The sequence below is a fragment of the Oreochromis niloticus genome, linkage group LG7, assembly GCF_001858045.2.
Source record: "Oreochromis niloticus isolate F11D_XX linkage group LG7, O_niloticus_UMD_NMBU, whole genome shotgun sequence".
Lineage (NCBI taxonomy): Eukaryota > Metazoa > Chordata > Actinopteri > Cichliformes > Cichlidae > Oreochromis > Oreochromis niloticus.
The window spans coordinates 52,318,987-52,337,254 of NC_031972.2; the positions used below are offsets into that span (position 1 = coordinate 52,318,987).

At 37.5% G+C, this 18,268-nt stretch overlaps 1 long non-coding RNA gene across 1 annotated transcript in view; it reads left to right on the forward strand.

Moving 5' to 3' along the window:
* The window catches only part of LOC102081809 (uncharacterized), a 14,995-nt gene extending 1,865 nt beyond the window's left edge, over positions 1-13,130 (forward strand). The window contains exons 2-5 of the long non-coding RNA XR_269402.4: positions 7,523-7,552; positions 8,025-8,120; positions 11,660-11,790; positions 12,504-13,130. This is a non-coding gene — a long non-coding RNA (uncharacterized LOC102081809). The remainder of the gene's footprint in view (positions 1-7,522; positions 7,553-8,024; positions 8,121-11,659; positions 11,791-12,503) is intronic.
* Positions 13,131-18,268: the final 5,138 nt, after the last annotated feature.

An 18,268-nucleotide genomic window follows, 5' to 3' on the forward strand; every position in this document is an offset into this window, starting at 1 on the left:
AAACCCTTTTTATGCTGGTGATGAGAAATTAGCAGTTGTAGTCAACTGTGATCACTAATGAGAACCTTCAGCACCATTTATTTAAAAAATAAATTAAAAATACAATTAAAAATGAAGTTTATGTATATGTTAAGAGTCTGTATGTATACTTTTGGCTGTGTGGATTAGAGAAAATCCAAACTATATTCAAACTTGTGCACCCAGTACTTGTTTGTTAAAGTCATTAAAGATGCATACTGTACAATCAGTTCACCTGGGAAAAAGATCAGTTCAAAGAAATAATTTAAAGATGTTATTGTATTAACATAATTAAAAAATCGAAAACTATTACAAATAAAAAAAAATACAATCTTTTAATTATTCATGACATATAATAGAAACAATATGTGGTTTCTACCAGCAGAATTCCAGTCTTTACAGTAGTCATTGAATATTTATTGGCAGCTCTAGCCTCAGTAACCAACATTTACCACTAGGTGGAGGCAAATGCTTACTTAAATGTTGTAGTTTAGGGGGACGCCTTTATTGATTAAAATCTGCCATGAACTGTGCAACATCCAAATTAGGCAAAGTCTGAGATTTATTCAGAAGTAACTGCCAGCTGCAGCCACAATTACAAGGCCCTTTCCATAATATTTTCCAAATTAAAAAACAAATTAGGAAAGACATACGAATTGAGGAATAATTACATTAGTGAACAGCATGTACATATTTTTGAAAATAGTTAATTTCAGTAGAATATAATTTCAGTCACACCTAGGGGTGGTTTTATTTATAGGCATTGCTGGTCAGTTGGCACTTTTGGAGCATATTAGCTACATCGGAAATAATATATATATATTTTTTTAGATATATTATTTTTACAAGAAAAGAAAAAACAACTCTGAGTATAATATAATGATGCAGCCCGATTAATACCTCCTCTGTGTGCAGCGGATCATTCACTGTAATTTCTAATTAACACTTTGCTATTTACTCTGCTGGATCATTAGGCCTCATCACAAAAGGATAATCCAGTCAAATTGAGAGTTTATGCTTCCCTTTCACCTTCCAACATGGCACTACATGCTAATAAGGCAAGTTGAAATTATCTAACAAATTAAGACAAATGTTGGCTGTTTAGCCAAGGAAAATATACTGAGCCAAGGAATACCAATTTATCTTAAATATTTATAAATGATGTGATGACTTTTTATTTTTTTTATAATTTTCTTCTGGAAATATTTTAGGAAATCCAAATGCTGTGGATTTGTGTTGCACTCTCTTTTTTTTGGTATATCTTTTTCTTCAATATACAGTTAAGTACCAGGAAGCAGGCATTCAGAGTACAGTAGGTCCACCGGAGCCCAGCATTGGGTTAAAACAGTAAAATCTAAAAGAGCATTGTCTGATGGATAATATGTCAGGATTAGTCCTCCTTTTAAAAGTAATACACAAACTTGGGATCTGCAGCCGACCCCGCCTTTCATCCTGAAAGGATGGGATGAATGTTAGGATCAGAAATGCAGGCTGTATCCTATTTGTGAAGCAGAATCATTAGGAAGGTTCTCCGACCAATTTCCATAAGTGGGGTAGCGGGAAGTATTTAGGCTACTCGAAGTATATCACTAATGAGAAAAGACAAAAAGGATTCATGTGCATGTTTTATGCAATCTCTTTTTGGGTGTAGATGAATAATTATTTATGATTGCAAAGCCTAAAAGGGAGGCAAGAAGATAGCAACTGCAAAGAGACTGGTAAAAAATTTAAAGAGGAAGTTAAATGAATATTTAAGGGAAGATGAAATATTTAATGGAAACAAATGAGCAAAACATTTAAAACAGCATGATAAATAGTAGAGACTGCTATTAAAATGGCCCCCATAATTTGTGCTATTTGCTACAGTAGCCGCAAGGTCTCAGTCGCACTTGTAATGGTGTGAACCGAGGACTCTGACAATTGTTTTCACCGTGCCAGTCAGTGTACGAGGACTCTGTGTCTGTAACCCTGAGATGACCTCCTGTCTGAGAAATATTAGCCTTTGATTCATCGTAGTTTGTATTGATGCCACAAGGAAGAAACATTTTATGTTTTATTGACTGTCTTCGCGTTGAGGTTATGGTTTAAAAAAACACAATTGTCTGAATTTGGTTCCAGATAATTTCTCAAGAGATATTTTCTGAAAAGAAGTTTTCAGTCATTCTTTTAGTCTGACACTCACCTGCATACATCAAAAGAAAAAAAAAGAGATCCAAAGTATGTACCAGCACGCATTCATTTGTTTTCCAAATGTGAAAATAATTAAATCAGCAAACAAATAATTATTCAAGTCAATGAGAACAATTATCTCAAAGACGCCTCTGAGACTTGGATGTGCATACTGAACTGATTAATTATCTTGCTGAAGCTAATTGAGTGGAGCTAGATCTTTGACTGCTTTCCCTCAATATGCCTCCCTTTTGATCACGTGAGGAATATCGTGTGCACCATGCAAAATGTGGTCGAGAAATGCCCCAGTAAATGCCAAGGTGTAATGGCATAGTAATGGCAGTTTAAGAACTATGTTTAGTATTTTGCAGATCTCCTGCTCTACAGCTGCATGACATTATTCCTCTATGGTTCATAAGGAAAAAAGCTAAAAATGTCCGTGAATAGAAAAAAAAAGCATGCACACCTCTTATGAATTTTAAGTTTCACCACATATTCAAATTTTTTATTAAACTGCCTCTTAAATTTATTATAATCGCAGCAAGCGTTCTCACCTGCGCTCATCTGTCCAAGTTTAACTTTGTCAGGGTAGCTGTGTCATGCCCTTACTAACCTGTGGGCAGACTATTACTTACTTCTGAGCCAGACAGAGATCATTACCTCTGTGAATGATGGCAAGGCAGCCCGAGCCCAACAGCTTTATTTCCCAGCTCAACTCGGCGGACGCAAGCCATCACATCCTGTTAACAATTCCATGGCTCCACCATAAAGATAAGCTCTCTCAATCAGCTCCGTCTGTCTCAGTCGCCGCTGAAGGGCCATCAGTCATCACTACCCGGGAAGGGAGCCCTCCTCATTCACTTGTGATTGACACCATTTAGATGATTCAGCTAGAATCACCAGGCTGTTTATTTCCTCTGTGGAGCAGCGTGGTGTTTTCTGATTAAGGGAGTACATTAAATATTTATTTTTGATATCAGCATATTCAGGTTTATGTAATCAGTCTTTTCTCTCTGAGCAAATATTGGCCCTTTTCATGTGGAATTTGACCAAAACGAATTAAGTCAGAGGCTTTGACATTTTAATCAGAGTGACCACAGGAAGCAAATTGCTGCTGTCAAACCACATGAAGGTCGTTTGAGTTGTTAAGAATCTGCTTGCCGTAACATTTAATCTGTATATTCTAACGATTCTTTTACATGTGGGAGGTGGTTGATATTTTATGTATAAGCACACATTCTATTCAAGGCCCTTTATTCTATTAACCTGCACATCTTTATTAGATCCTTTCTAAGATAATTCCTGTATGGCTTAGCCTTTGATAAATATGCTTTTAGGTCTACCTAATTAATCCATTCCGCTGTGATTTTCTTCACTTGTCACCCACTCTTTAACCTCGTAGCGAAGGAACAGACTCTTCCTCCTCAAATTAAAGGTCCTCTGAGATGCTGTACATGTGTGAGCTAATGATGTAGCGCGCTGTACAACCCGATATCTCATCTTAAGGGCCTCATTGAAATGTTTTGAGTAAAAATGAATTGCGTGACCTCACTGTTGTGGAGTGTGGATATATTCCAAGCAAACATGTTTAAGTTTGTTGTGTCTGAATTAAGCGATGATTCAAACTTTTTTGTTTTCAGTTTAAATCTTTTAATAGTAATATAGTTTCAATATAATAAAACTATTATAATTTTATGCACATATTTGCTTTGTGACTATATCTTCAGTATCCTTCAGTTCTCAAATGATTTGTACCTATTATTTTTAAACCGGGATTTCTCGTATGTTATTAATTATTAATGCAACTTTACATTAATTTGAATGTCAGTATACACGGCTACTTTTGAATTCGTGTGGGCACAAAGCATTGGCATGGTGTTGAGACAGCATATTTGAGAAGGACGCAGGAGAATAGACCTCCACTAGCTAAGTCTACTTTTACAAAATTAATTAAAGCAATTCAGCATTTTTAAATGTACCACTCAATTTTACCTTTTCCTGCCAGCATTAATAGACTTTCCAGTCATGCGGTCAAGGGAACATTCATAGATATAATGAATGGGATAAGGTGATCAGCATGTAGACTCTTGGCCATTTCATAACGAAATCTGCTAAGCAAGAAAAAGAACAGCTGCACTCCTAATTAAAATACAGTGTGTGTGTCTTTTCTTCTTTAATATGTTATATTTTTAGAGAAAAATGCCATACTGTCATTTACAATTTAAGTATGTTAGAAACTCAAATATGGTGTTTTAACCAGATATAACCTGTTAATGTAAAATGTTACAATGGGGCCAAACAGGGGATGTGGTTTAAAATGTCACTATAGGAGTTAGAGTTACTGGCTCCAACTAGTATCTGTTCCAGGAAACTTGGTGCTAAAACAGCACCTTTACAAGTAGTAAGTATAGTCTTTACACATCTAGGACAAATGTTGTCAGGAAGAAGCTGCTAAGCTTCTTGTGCACTCGGCAACAACAGGATCTTAACAAAAGATTTTATTATTGTTTTATTTCGGTGGGAACTAAAGTGACAGCATGGTGGTGTAGTGGGTCACACTGTTGCCTCAAAGGAGGAAGGTCTGGCAGAATTCACCAGCCAGCTCTTTCCCAGCTCCTCTCCTCTGTGTGCAGCTTCCACGTTCTCTGTGTACTCTCTCCGGGTTCTCTGTCTTCCTCTCACAGTCCAAACACATGCTTGTTAGGTTAATTGGTGATTCTCAATTGGTTGTAGTTGGGAATGTGTTATGTGTCTCTATTTGTTATCCAGCATGTACCCCAGCTCTCAACCCTATGACACCCAGGATAGGCTCAAGCATTAGTGGAAGAAAAGAGATAAAAATAGATGGAAATTTGTACAGAAAAAGCTAGAAGGCAGATTTTTTTTCAGGTTGCTTTCCTCTAACAAACTACAAAGAATATTATTTATTTATAGATTTATATTATATCATTTGCAGTGTGCCATTTAAGGTTAAGTTAGATAAGTTAGATTAGGTGATAATATTTACTCTTATAGGAATATTGGGTAGATCTGGTACACTGCACATCAGGCTAAAACACTATTTATATAATAACAGTGAATTTTTAATTTAGTTAGGTTCAGTGAGGACACTTGTCTTAAAGATCGACACACAACTTCTACTTCTAACTGTAAGAGTTATAATATTATTTGGGAAAAACAGAGTTCTGATGCTTGCCTAATATGTCAAACAACCAGTACATTCACTGTCAAAATGCCAAGACTATTTCAAAATCAGAGCCTGATCAACCCCTCAGCCAACACAAAACTCTTTGAAGCACATTTTTAATTTAGCATGTCACAAATACCTACCGGTAACTGTCAGTACGTGCATCTTACATCCACCGCGTGATGAGAAAAAACAAAACTTATAATTGCTCTTACTGTCACTTTTTCACAATAAATGTTTAAGTTTCCATCCACGCAAAACAATAAATACTGTGCACAAAAGCTTCCCTTTTCGCTTTCTGGCTTCAAGCAAAGAATTTATTCACTATTACAGCCAAACAGCGTAACTACAAGAATACTTTTCCTTGTCTTTTAAAAAAGATGAAATATTTTCTCTGCTGTGTAAATTCTCCTCTCTGTATTTCGAGAGATACTGACCTAAAAAGGTTGATCAAAGACTGTTGGAACTCCACAGCCTCCAGCAACCAATAAATTGGTCCATTCGATGTTTTGCACTGACAAATTATTCTCCAGAGTACTAACATTCTTGGTAGCAACTCAATTAGCAAGAGACAGATGTAGCAAGAATTCACATTTATGTTTCATAGACATTTCAATATTTTATTATTTCAGTGCATGTTGGCACGGACTCTTTTATGTCATAGAAATGATAACTGTTTGCTAATTCTCACATGAAGCGATGGTTGTTTTGGTTGCTTATTGCAGATTTGTAGGGAAGCTGCACTTTGTGTAAAAGCCTCGAGGCTTTCGCACAATGTTGGAATGGCCTTGAGCATCCATATGTTTTAGTTTAACTGTTAAAAGCCAATATATTTTTTATTGTAGCTCGGGGTGGGGGCAGATCCCACTCACTGTCAATGTAAAGAGAAATGTCGCCAAAAGTAAAGAGGAGAAATGACACACTTTTCATTCGAACCATTAGTGATGCATATATATTTAAATTTCACAAGTGAATTCGGAGCATCTCAGTCTAACATGTGAAATGATGGGTGAATTAAAATATTATCACATTATTCAGGTAAGAAGATATACAAAGCACTTATTCACTGATTATGAAATTACTGAAAACAATACCCCCCCTCGCCAGAAAACAGATTTGCCATTCATCCGATCTCCTTTGCACAAGGGAATATGCACTATCATTAATATGCGTGGGTCCCCTTGTCTGTGTTTGGGCATTTGATATTAACCCTCAGAATCACTGGTGACCTATCACACAAAACCATATGGTTAACAATGAGTGATCTTCCTGCTGTTCAAGCGTCATTTACCCTGAGCTTTCCTGCACGATTCAATGAAGACAGGTGAAAGCATTAGGAGTTGTGTTCAGCTCACAGATTGTAGAGATTTAGATGAACTGTATCTTATTTTTATCTATACGCACCATTTGAACATTTGATTTAGCTCTTGTACTTAGATGCTCTGTGGATTACGGAGCATCAGCAACATAAATATCTGATTATACTCATGTTTTGAAAATCAAACACTGGGGATTACCACCTTATGTCCCAGGAACTGAATCCAGTGAGGTATGACGTACCAATAATGCATCTCCACACATACAAATACCACCAAAACAAGCTGAGTGCATGAGCTGCAAAACACATGGCACTCTTTCTGCTATGCAAATATGAAATTGAACCAGAGCACAGAGCAGCATTATAGTCTCACTGTACATTTGCAGAGAACATTTGAGAATACCAGACTGCATAATTAACTTCCAATTGAAAAGTTCCCTCGAGTCAATCCTCTGCTTTATTAACAAAGTAATGAAGCTATTTTTTAATTGGCCATTTCTTTGTAAACCAAATTAAATAAAATGACAAGGGAGAAGTTGCTGAAGCTTATGATGTCTGGTCTTCTTTAGTTTTGTATTTATGTTTTTGTATAGCTGATTTTTGTTTTCTTTTGATGGAAAGCATCTAACATGCACTGACGTGGGATTATTGATAAATTCTGTGCATACTTGTATATCCATTTACTACAAGGTAGTGCTTTTAGTGAATGTATGAAAACAAAATACCAGTTTTTATATGTGTTAGATGAGATATTGTCTATAGAAAGATGTTATGTTATGTGTATGTGAGCAGAGATTTTTATTATAACAATTATATTTTTGTCTTTACAGGTACTGACCGAGATTTGTATGGTTTACAATGTAAGTATATCTTTATTAAACTCAATGAAAACTTAAGAAAATGTTACTGTGGATCTTTAGTTTACTACAGATGTTCAGTGGAGTGAATTACAACTAATTCTAATTAATCCAAATTTAAAATCATTTTAGATATACTTACTAATTATTTATATCATTGTTTATTCTTTTCTTGTTTAATTTGAGATTTTTCATGTGTCCACATGCAGAAGAAGTCACCACTTTTTGTGTGAACATGCGTATTCCAATTATGTATTTTATGTAGTTTAGCTGGCTGCCTGCAAAATAGTAAAGAAGACATTGAGTGGTGTTCTAAAATATAATGTAGGGCTATGACAGTTGCAGAAACATAGCTGCAGTGCTCATAACAGTTTGAGATTGAGCTGAGTGTTTCATAATTTAGATCAAAGTTAAAAAATAAAAAAAAATGAAAGCATAACACGCCTTTGTGGCACTGCATGAAAATTTCTTGCAGCATAGCTTAAAGAAGACAACCAAAGGCGTGATGAGCAGCTGTGAGGACATCAAACAATTCTGCCTCCTACTGAAGAAATACTAGAGAATTTCTTTGGTAAGTGAGTCTGTGTTTTTGTTGGCAGAGATTTCAGAATCAGTGTTGCACTTAGCTGCAGGGAGGCACCAGTGGAGGACTACCTGGATAGCCTTCCTAACCACAGATATCACCCACAGTGGATCATTAGGATCGTGCCAAAGATGGATGGCTATTTTCTGCACGACTTGCTGGCCGCCACTGTAAGAGTAGGGCGCAGGCTTTCCTCTGGTCCCTTGGCCTGTGTGCTGACCTGCTCTTGGGTCTTAGTTAACATTCAGGGAGCCCTGACCTGAAAAGCAGGCTTGGCAGCGGAACCAAGGTCCCATCCTCCCCAAAGAAATTAGAGGTGGTAATCTTTCAGGAACAACTTGCTAACCTCCCAGACCATGTAACCACGGGATGCAGATAATTGCGCTGCTTGTGTTTTGCAACCCCTCTGTATCTCACTGTCGCTGGTAAATGGCAGGTTGTGTCCAATTTGTGTGTATTTGACAGCTGAGAATTGACAAACGATGGCTAGGGCCAAAAGAAGGTTACATTTAAACACAGCTCAGGTCAATGAGGTAGATGTCTGCATGCTAAATCACTGTCAGGGAAACTAATGATATAACATTATAACACAACAGACTGCGGTAAAAGATGAAGTGTGAGATGTCATATTGGTACTATAATCAACCAATGTCTGTTTCAACTGCACATTTATCTTGATTTTGCATAGACATTCACATATTCTAGTCATTGCTGAATGGAAACACTGAGGAATACATACAAATAGCTGTTTATGCAGGCGGATCCTTTTGCACCACACAAAACTATTGTGGCATTATGGTTTCTCACTACAATATTATACCTTGCCAGTTTTAATAATTACTATTTATGTTTTTTTCCCTGTAATACTACTGGGACTATTCCAGTTTCAGTGTAATGGAAACACAAAACCGACTCTGTTAAGCATTAGAAACAAATATTTAATTCGCTGTGTCTAAGATGTGTTACACCTGCTGTAGCAATTTCAAAAACACACAGGAAGTCTGAATAATCAACACAGAAAGAGCTTTGGAACCGGCACGCGAGTTGTGGCATCTTGACAAGTCTTTAAGTAAGTCTTACAAGAACAAACACCCCTAGGCTCACTTGCTTCAGTGCTTAAGTCAAAACAGATACAGCCACAAGGCTGCCACGCAAATCAGAAAAAGATGTCCACTCTTTTACAAAGAAATCCGAAGGGAAGGCAAAGTGCTCCCTGTTTTTAGCTAATGAAGAAATATTAATTTAGTCTTATGAATATCAGAAATGCAATTTTTATTTATGTTCTTCTTTTTACAAGTAACAATCATCATGGCAGCTAATAATAAGTATTAGTAGAACCTAACTCCATGTAGCTGGAGGTTATGTGGACATGGAGTGTCCAGGAAGCTCAAGGACGGCCCAGACTCCCAGATTAAACAACATTCACTCTCTGTCAAATGCCTAGCTCCCAGAACTGCCAAGCCAGAGGAAAATGAGCCCCCACATGACCCTCGCTGTGGATGACAGGATAAAACACAAGACAGTTGTGCCTGAAGGAGACTCGGGATAACGAAATAATCTTTAATCTCTGTCCCTTCAAGGCACTTTCAACACCTGTTATTCTTGATGGCATTGTGAGAGAGGGCAGCTCACAGATTCATTTTAAGCCTGGTAATTATTACACTAATTATTCACTTCGGTGTGGGGTGATTACCAGTCCTCATTCAGGTGAATACTCGTCCGCGTGTACACCAGCTGTGGCCGCAGCAGCTTGGTGGAACAGTTGTTCCACTCCTTTTTCCCTTGCAGATATTTGACCTTTTGTCATGTTTGCAATCTGTACTTTGGGGGACGGTGGGGGGATGAGAGAAAAACAGCCAGAAACTTTTAATTGCTCAATAGAAACAGTAGTGAAAGGCACAGGGTTGGCCATCTGTTCAGCCCACATCTCTTTAGCAAAGAAACTTTCTATTTAAACAGGTTGCATGGTTTCCATTACCCCATATGATGAATATAGAATACTCCATGGGCATAAAAGGAGAGTTACTGCGGCGTTGTCCTGCGTAAGAATGAAACATTATTTCTCCTAAATTAATGAGTACTCATAGTATTTTTGCTCCATCTCTTTAATAATGAATGAATCAAGATATATTCTTTTCATTTAATGGGATGCATTTATAATCAGAGCTTGAAGGTCCAAAAGCCTTAAAGACAAATATTTCTGCTCTTTGACTAGATTTAATTCAATTAGTAGAAATACAACATCAAATACTATGCCTCCATTAACAGATCTTTCATGTTAAAAATGAGTATCATGAATATTGCATCTGTGATCATATGAAAACAGTTATTCTCTGATGCGTTTAGGTTTCAGAAAGAAACGCCACACCAGCAGGCCATTGTTTTAAAATGAAATGACACTTCACAAAATTTATAGAAAAAAGGGTAGCAATGAAAGACTTTTGAATTTTCTGCCATTTGTATTCGTTAAGGTAAAGATGCACCATATTATTTGTCATCAAAACCAACAATGCATTTTTCTGCTCGTCAGTACTTTGTTGTTCCTGATCTCCTATCTCCACTAAAAATGTAACTGTTAATTGAAATATTCACTTTCGTTTTTTAAAGTGTTTTCATGTAGAGAAACATCTGGCCACTGTATTTTTAAGACAAATAGATAGTATTAATTAGTTGCTTGGTTGTAGATCAGTGTATGTAGAAGTGATTTATCTAACCGAGAAGTTATTTAACATAAGAAGAATTGACTTTAAGTAAATTGCATTTCCTGTGTTTATCACAATCATTGTTGAAATTGTTGTCATTCCACCACTTCACATATGTGTTACACAGACATCATTTGTCATTCATTGCTTAGCTTAATCCTTTTATTACTTTGCAAAAGCACACAATTTCAAAACAGGAGATAACAAGCGTTATTACAGTACTGTGGTATTGTATGTTACTCTCCAGCTCTCCCAAAAAACAGGATCCATAGCTGTGAATCCTGTTGGCACACACACTAAATACAACATATCTCCATACAACCCACCCACACGTGCTCTGAAATAATCCGCACACCTTCGACTAACCTTCAAGAAACTCAAATGTCAAATCAAAGTCTTCTGAAGTTAGAAAAACCAGTAAAAAGAAATCCAATTTTTTTTTTCTAAAGGTCAGGTTTCACTGTCCCTGGAAGCACTGCTGAAATATAAATGCTCTGTAACGCCATTGTCTGCTCATTGCTATACACTCTAGACAATGTCAATTTTGTGGAAGTACTTGCAGATTAAGTCAGCCGGACGTCAAGGGCCCTTGAAGAAGCTGCTATCTTGTCGTGGCGAGGGGTCTGAAAGCCCTTGTCTATTACCAGAGACACCCCAAGGACAGATGTTTTAGGCTTAGGGGGGTGATAGAGAATAATAGCACATTAGATTCCTAATGTATCTTGGATGCAGGACTCAGGAGAGACAGAACTCCTGGGTAATCCAAATTCATTTCTCTCTCCCTCATTTCCTCCTTTCTTTCTTTCTTTTCTTCTTTCCATCCAGTGTTGAGTCCTCGCTGCCTCTTGAGGTGCTGAATCTTAGCCTGAAGCTACATGCTACACAGTCCATTCATCAAAACCATGACCCTCTTCAGTCAGGGACAGGATGCTATGGACTAATGAACTCAGTGCAAGGTATGAATGTATGCATGTCATGTTTTTGTACATAGGGGAGGGAATCTTTACTTATTTCAGACTATCATAACACATCAAACATACCAAACAGAAGAGCCTGGTCTGCCTGCTGTGCCCTAATGTCATTGATCTTGTTATGGGAGTGAAATTATTCAACTAAAAACAACCCTGAAAGGCTGAGTGTCATTGTGATATATCATGTGTGATATTGGCTTCAACAGGCAGTATACTTGGGAAATGGATGTATATGTTTGATTTAGGAGGAAAAGCACTTGCGGGGAAATACGTTTTGTCAGTCAATCTTTTGTCAAGATTTTCCTACAAGGCCTCGATCTCTGGTAAATATATTGTCATAAAGCTAATAGGTAATGAAGAGCACTGGTGTAGCATTCCCCTCTGGAGTTTTTGAACTGTCGTACATCATAAGCAAATTGGTGCTAAAGAAATTTTCATTTTCTGTCTCAGCATGAATCTGTGGTCTAGGCTAATAAACACATACGAGTTGAATGAAATAGCACCCCACCCCCCCATCCCTTCCCAGCACCACCAGCGAGGAGCCCCCACTCCCCATTCTCCAACCCCAGGCCAAGGGTACACCTTGATGAGTAAAGAGGGAGGCTAATTCAGTCCTCAGGCTTAATTAATCCTATGTCTTATTTGATGAATGGCTCCCAAATTGTGCTGTAATAGTGGTATTTTTTTTTTTTGTGGAGGGGGCTGCGGAGAGGTGTGTTGACACGAAGCTAGGAGAAAGTCAAAGTCGGGACTTCCGAGAGGCTTCACTTGAGGCTTTGTTTGCAAAGTTGCCGTCCTCTGTAGACAGATAAAGCCCTGTCCTCTGACGTCAGGCCAGCAGGAGAGAGTGATGGCGTGCTGTAGGGAACATGTGTTTATGGATCTCTCCAAGCTAAGATCGCTATAGGAGTCCACCGGCTTTGCCGCACGCTGGGTTTGTCACTTTTTGCCAAACATGATTTGTTGTCTGTAAATACGCAGAGTGTCCTGTACTGTTCTTTCTTTTTTTTATTTGAATGTTTGCCTCAGGGGGATAACACATTACATTGACAAATCCCATGTTTGAATTTCTAATGGGAGGTGCCTAAACTATTCTAAACCAACAGTTTTTCTTTATGATGAATCTAAATGTGATGCTAAATTGTTTGGCCAAGGTTATAGTTGAAAGCATGAGATACCTGAAATAGTGTAATTCATAAATCTGTTGAGAAAATAAATATATAAGTTTACTGAATATATATATACAATTATTGTGTTATGTATCTAATTTTCTTTCTGTTGTAAATGTTCCTACAGACCATTTGATATTCAGGACTCCTGCTTTTGCCCCGTTTAATATGAATCCTTTTGTCACAAAGCCTTCTGTTTTAAGTATGTATTGTCCTAACAGAGGTAGCACTTAAAAACTAACGATGTCATAAATTTTTCTGGCTAATGTGGCAGGCGTAAAAGGAGCTTTGGCGGGTGGGGTGAGGGTCTGGTGATTTGAGAGGAACGATGATGAGATTCGGTGGCCCAGCCCAAGCAATGAACTTGATTAAACTAATCTCATCTCTATCAAAGCATCACTCGGATCCCCCCTTGTCCCATTATTCATGGCAATGGGATAATTACACTGAGATGCATGGGGCCAGACAGATAGTACTGTGGCGCGGGCCCTCAGACCCTGGGCTATGGCTCCACTTCTATGCAGCCTGTTCATTTTAAACACAGATTAATTATGGTCAATGGGATGGTTCGCATCTGTCACTCTTAGTAGAAAAAATGGAAATTATTGCCCTCAAGATGATAAAGGATGTATATTAAGTCATCCTCTAGTTGGAGGTTCAATAGGGATGAATACAATCAGCATTTTAATTCTGACATCAGCATTGTGTGCCAGAATAACCTGGAAAAACAGGAGCAGGAGACACATCAATGTCCTAAAACCAAAGTATACAGAGATAATGACAACTGACTCCAGTATTTATCGCCTATCTAAGCATATCTGCATGATATGTATGCATCTGTCAATGCAGTGTGTTGTCACAAGTTTATAGGTCAGTAAATGTCAATTGATAATGCCATCTATATTTATATATTTGCATATTTGGTTGAATTAATATGATAACGAGGAGATTTTAGGATTTACTTAACCTTGCTTGTCCTTGTGTCCAGAACTCACATGAGCTCAGCCACAGCAGCCTCATCTGGTCATAAAATGACAACTTGAAAAGGTTAAATTAAATTATTATTTTGAGAAATATTGGAATTGCATACAGCTAGTATATATGTTATTTAAAAAAAATAATTAGACTTTAACAAAGAAAATCTGACTCTTAGGTTAATGGGATGTCAAACTTTGTTTATGAGCATAGATAATTATTAAAAACCATGTTATGCTGTTCCTTTTCAAGTAAATGTGTGTGCAGTTTTTCCCAGTCTACTAAGTGTTTATTTGATGAAGGTAAAAGCCAGAGCAGATGTTTGTGATCTGTGTAATTTCTTTGGTTGTCTTTCTGTCTGTCAGCAAGATTACAAATTACATGGGCAAAGAAAAGCCCATCGAATTTTGCTGTATCCAGATCACTTCCTTTAAAACCACACATGCACTCACCAAGTGCCCTTTCTAGTTTATTTATTGAGCGGGAGAATAACAAGCTTTATCCATGATTTTAAAATAATAAATATAACCCTAGGCAGCTTAACTGTTGAGAGTGCATATTCATAGGTTTAGTGTCTTTTTTTTTTACATTTTTTATTTGGATGACTGCGTCAAATGCAGCAAAACAGTAAGAGGCTTGTAGGGACCACCTAACACACACACACAGACACACACACACCCCAAGGGACTCCTGAGGGACAACAGAGAGTGATGAACAGACACAAGCAATAGACACCCAGCCAGTGTAATTATCTCCTCGAGTGGTGTATGTAGTCACTGAGCTCTGCCCTGCCACGGTCAGAGCTCTGCGACCCTCAGCGCTCATCTGCAGGTTATTTTTTTTTTTACCAACACAGTGATTGGGCTTCTTCCTTCGCAAGCCCTAAGGATGTTTTTCTGCAGTTCAGTCTTTCAACTCTGTCCCCGAGGACTAACATGTAGTCACTGACAACTGGCCATACCACTTGAAACTAACAAGATTATTTGGTTGCACATCGTATTAGCTCCCTCTTTCTTTCCTTTGTGAAGTAATATGGACCTGAGATGACACCGTTATTGTTGTTAGTTTATAAATCAACAGCTCTCAGTAAAATTTCGGTTTATTATAATAAACAGGGTGAGTCCGGATGTGTGCAGACATGTTTATTTTTTGTCTTCGGGGGTTTATTTATTGAATTAAAATCACATATTAATTAACACCCCTCTTTTGCGCAGTAATTCTTTATATTTGGATATGGTCCAATGCAGTAAACATGCTCTCAGTTGCAAATGTTTATTGCGGTATTGTTTGTAATGGTCACCTTTCCCTGAACCAGCATTTTATATGCTCTGACTTAACAATCACAGATTGCAAATCAAGAATGTTTTTAAATGGAAATGCAAGTGATAAACCCTAAAAGTATAAAAGAGTTGGTTTTACCTTGTCCATTGTTTCAATTGTTTTACTTACCTGGCATCTACTACAAGTGATGAGTTTTAATTATTATTTTTTTGTAATCCATTGTTTTAAATTCTATTAAGGGTTAAAGTTAGCTCTTTTAGGGCCTAGGTTTTTAACCTCAGCTAATTCAAGTCACTGACTGAACTAGACCTATTGACTCTTTGTGGAACCTTTTTAATATAGTTTTCTGTTGTCTGACAAATAATATGGCTTGCTTTGCAGTTAAACACAGGTCCTCCAGTTTTTATTTGTATATGACGTAGCACATTAGCCAAAAACCCATTCAGCCTTGCTAGCCCAGGTTGCTAGTGTTAGCTGATTACTTTGGAGCCATATATTACTTATAATATATGGCTCCAAAAAACAAGATGGTGATCTCTGTAATGCAGCAATTGAAGCTTCAAAACAAGTGTCATGCCGGTGATGTCCATCTTTAACAGTCTTCTAATTTGACGATGATTTTTACTTGAGAGGGAGAGATTTAGTTACAGTTCTGTTATGCTAATCTCATAAATGTTGGCTATAGTCCCTTGTCTTATTTATTATTATCTTCAGTGTACACCATAATCAACCTGCACATACTGGGGGAAACAGCATCACGACTAACAGTCCATTTAGGCCAAAAAATATGAGTCAAAGGTGGCTTGTAAACAAATTCAGTCTTACGTCAGCTGTTCAAGGCAGGAATTTGAATGTGTAACTGGAAGGAAATTAACTTCTGCTACCGTAGCTTCAAGGGTTCTATACTGATAAATTCTGAGAGTGATTTGCATTACAGAGATGTTTCCAAGTTGGACCTGATTATGCATCAATATTTTGTCAGTACAGTTAAATGGAATAGCACTTAACAGTATTAGTGCAATCAAACAAACTGAAAAGCCATTTAGACAAATTGTTGCTGAATATACAACACACCAATATTAAGTTCAATGTCATTGTAATCTATGCGTTTTAATTCAATTCAGTTTTATTTATAAAGTGTCAAATCACAATAGCCTCAAGGTGCTTTATATTGTAAGGTAAAGACCCTACAATACTACAAAGAAAACAGAGAAAACAATCGTATATGACCCTTTCTGAGCAAGCACCTTGGTGACAGTGGTAAGGAAAATCTCCCTTTTAACGGGAAGAAACCTCCAGCAGAGCCAGGCTCAGAGTGGGGTGGTCATCTGCCACGACTGGTTGGGATGAGGGAAAAAAGACAAGATGAAGTCACGCTGTGTATAAACACGTGTGAAAAAGAAACAGCGCATCATGGGAAGCCCTCATCAACCTACACCTATTACAAAGTAAACGGTGGATTCAGAGTAACCTGATCCAGACTCATCTATAAACTTTATCAAAAAGGAAAGTTTAAACCTAATCTTAAAAGTAAAGAGGGTGTCTGTCTCCTGAATCCAAACTGGGAGATTGTAGGTGCATAATATTGCTTTATTCCCCTTAAAGTCCTATACAGATGTGTTTAAAATATGACAGTTTTTCAACCTCTAGAAATACTCTGTTAATGGTACTGTACCAATAATATTTTAACAGGTATATTTGCATATGTATCTTTTTAGTACATGAGTGTATCTTGTGTTCAGAGCTTCGAGCACAGTGAACTCAATGTCATGTTCAGGAAACCAGTTTAAGATAATGTAGGTTTTGTGGCATGGTGTGTTATTCAGATATGCAGATTATGGGTACACTGTGGAACTGACGTAGTCACCAACAATATTCAAGCAGGCTGTAACATTTAAATGATGCTTGTTTTAGCCTGTGTGAACTGTAGCCTCAGTTTACTGACAGGAGTTGCACTCAGTGCGGTCTTCTGCTGCTGTTGCTTATCTGCTTCATGGTTCAACGTGTTGTGCATTCAGAGATATTCACCTGCATACCTTGATTGTAACGAGTACTTGTTTGAGTTACTGTTGCAGCATTTCTGGCCACTCTCTTCTGACCTGTGGGATAAACAAGGCGTTTTTGCCTGGAGGACTGCCACTCACTGGACATTGTCTCTTATTCAGGACTTGAGAGAGCCCTCTCTCCTCAGTAGATCAGCTGTTTCTGAAATACTCAGACCAATCTGTCAGGAACCAATGTGACATTTTATCATTAATTCACGTCCTTCCCATTATAATGCTTGGTTTCAACTTCAGCAGGTCATCTCCACCACATCTGCACCCCTAAGTGCGCCACGTGCTGCCATGTGATTGGCCGGTTAGATATTTGCATTAACGAGCACCTGAACAGGTGTATCTAAGAAAGCAGCCAGAAGTGTTATGTTATGTTAATGAGTAATATGATAATAGAAGCTGTTGTAGATTAAAATGTAATGTCTTTATTACTTTATTTATTTCATTTTTTAAACTAGGAGTTACTTTGCAGATGGGATTGTAGGTGTAAAACACACAATCAGTGATAAAGTATTTCCTGATGCTAAAACTGACACTTTGTAATTTTTTACAGCACTGTCCAAATTTGGCTGGTTGAATGCGCTTTACCTGCATCATGTCTTAAGTGAATCAATATGTCTTTCAAGCATGGCTATTAACAGCAGTGTCCTTTCATTCCCTTTTTCTCCATCAAACCACACTAATGCTGATTTACACAGTTTAAAACCTTGGCCATATCCCTTACCTTCCAAGGAGATAGGGTAATTAAATTGGTACTTTTTACAAGTCGTTCTCAATAAATCTGAATAAATTAACAAGGCATTACTAAGACTGCTACATTAAATTTGCATAGTGTGTTTAATGAATATGCAACTGCAAGTGAAAAGGTCTGCTACTGTGAACTCTTGAAATTAGCATAACTACTTCCAGCATGTTTCTTAAATAATGCTCTCATTTGCACATCACTGAGTTGGCTAATTCTAACTTCAGTCAGTGTAGCCTCAT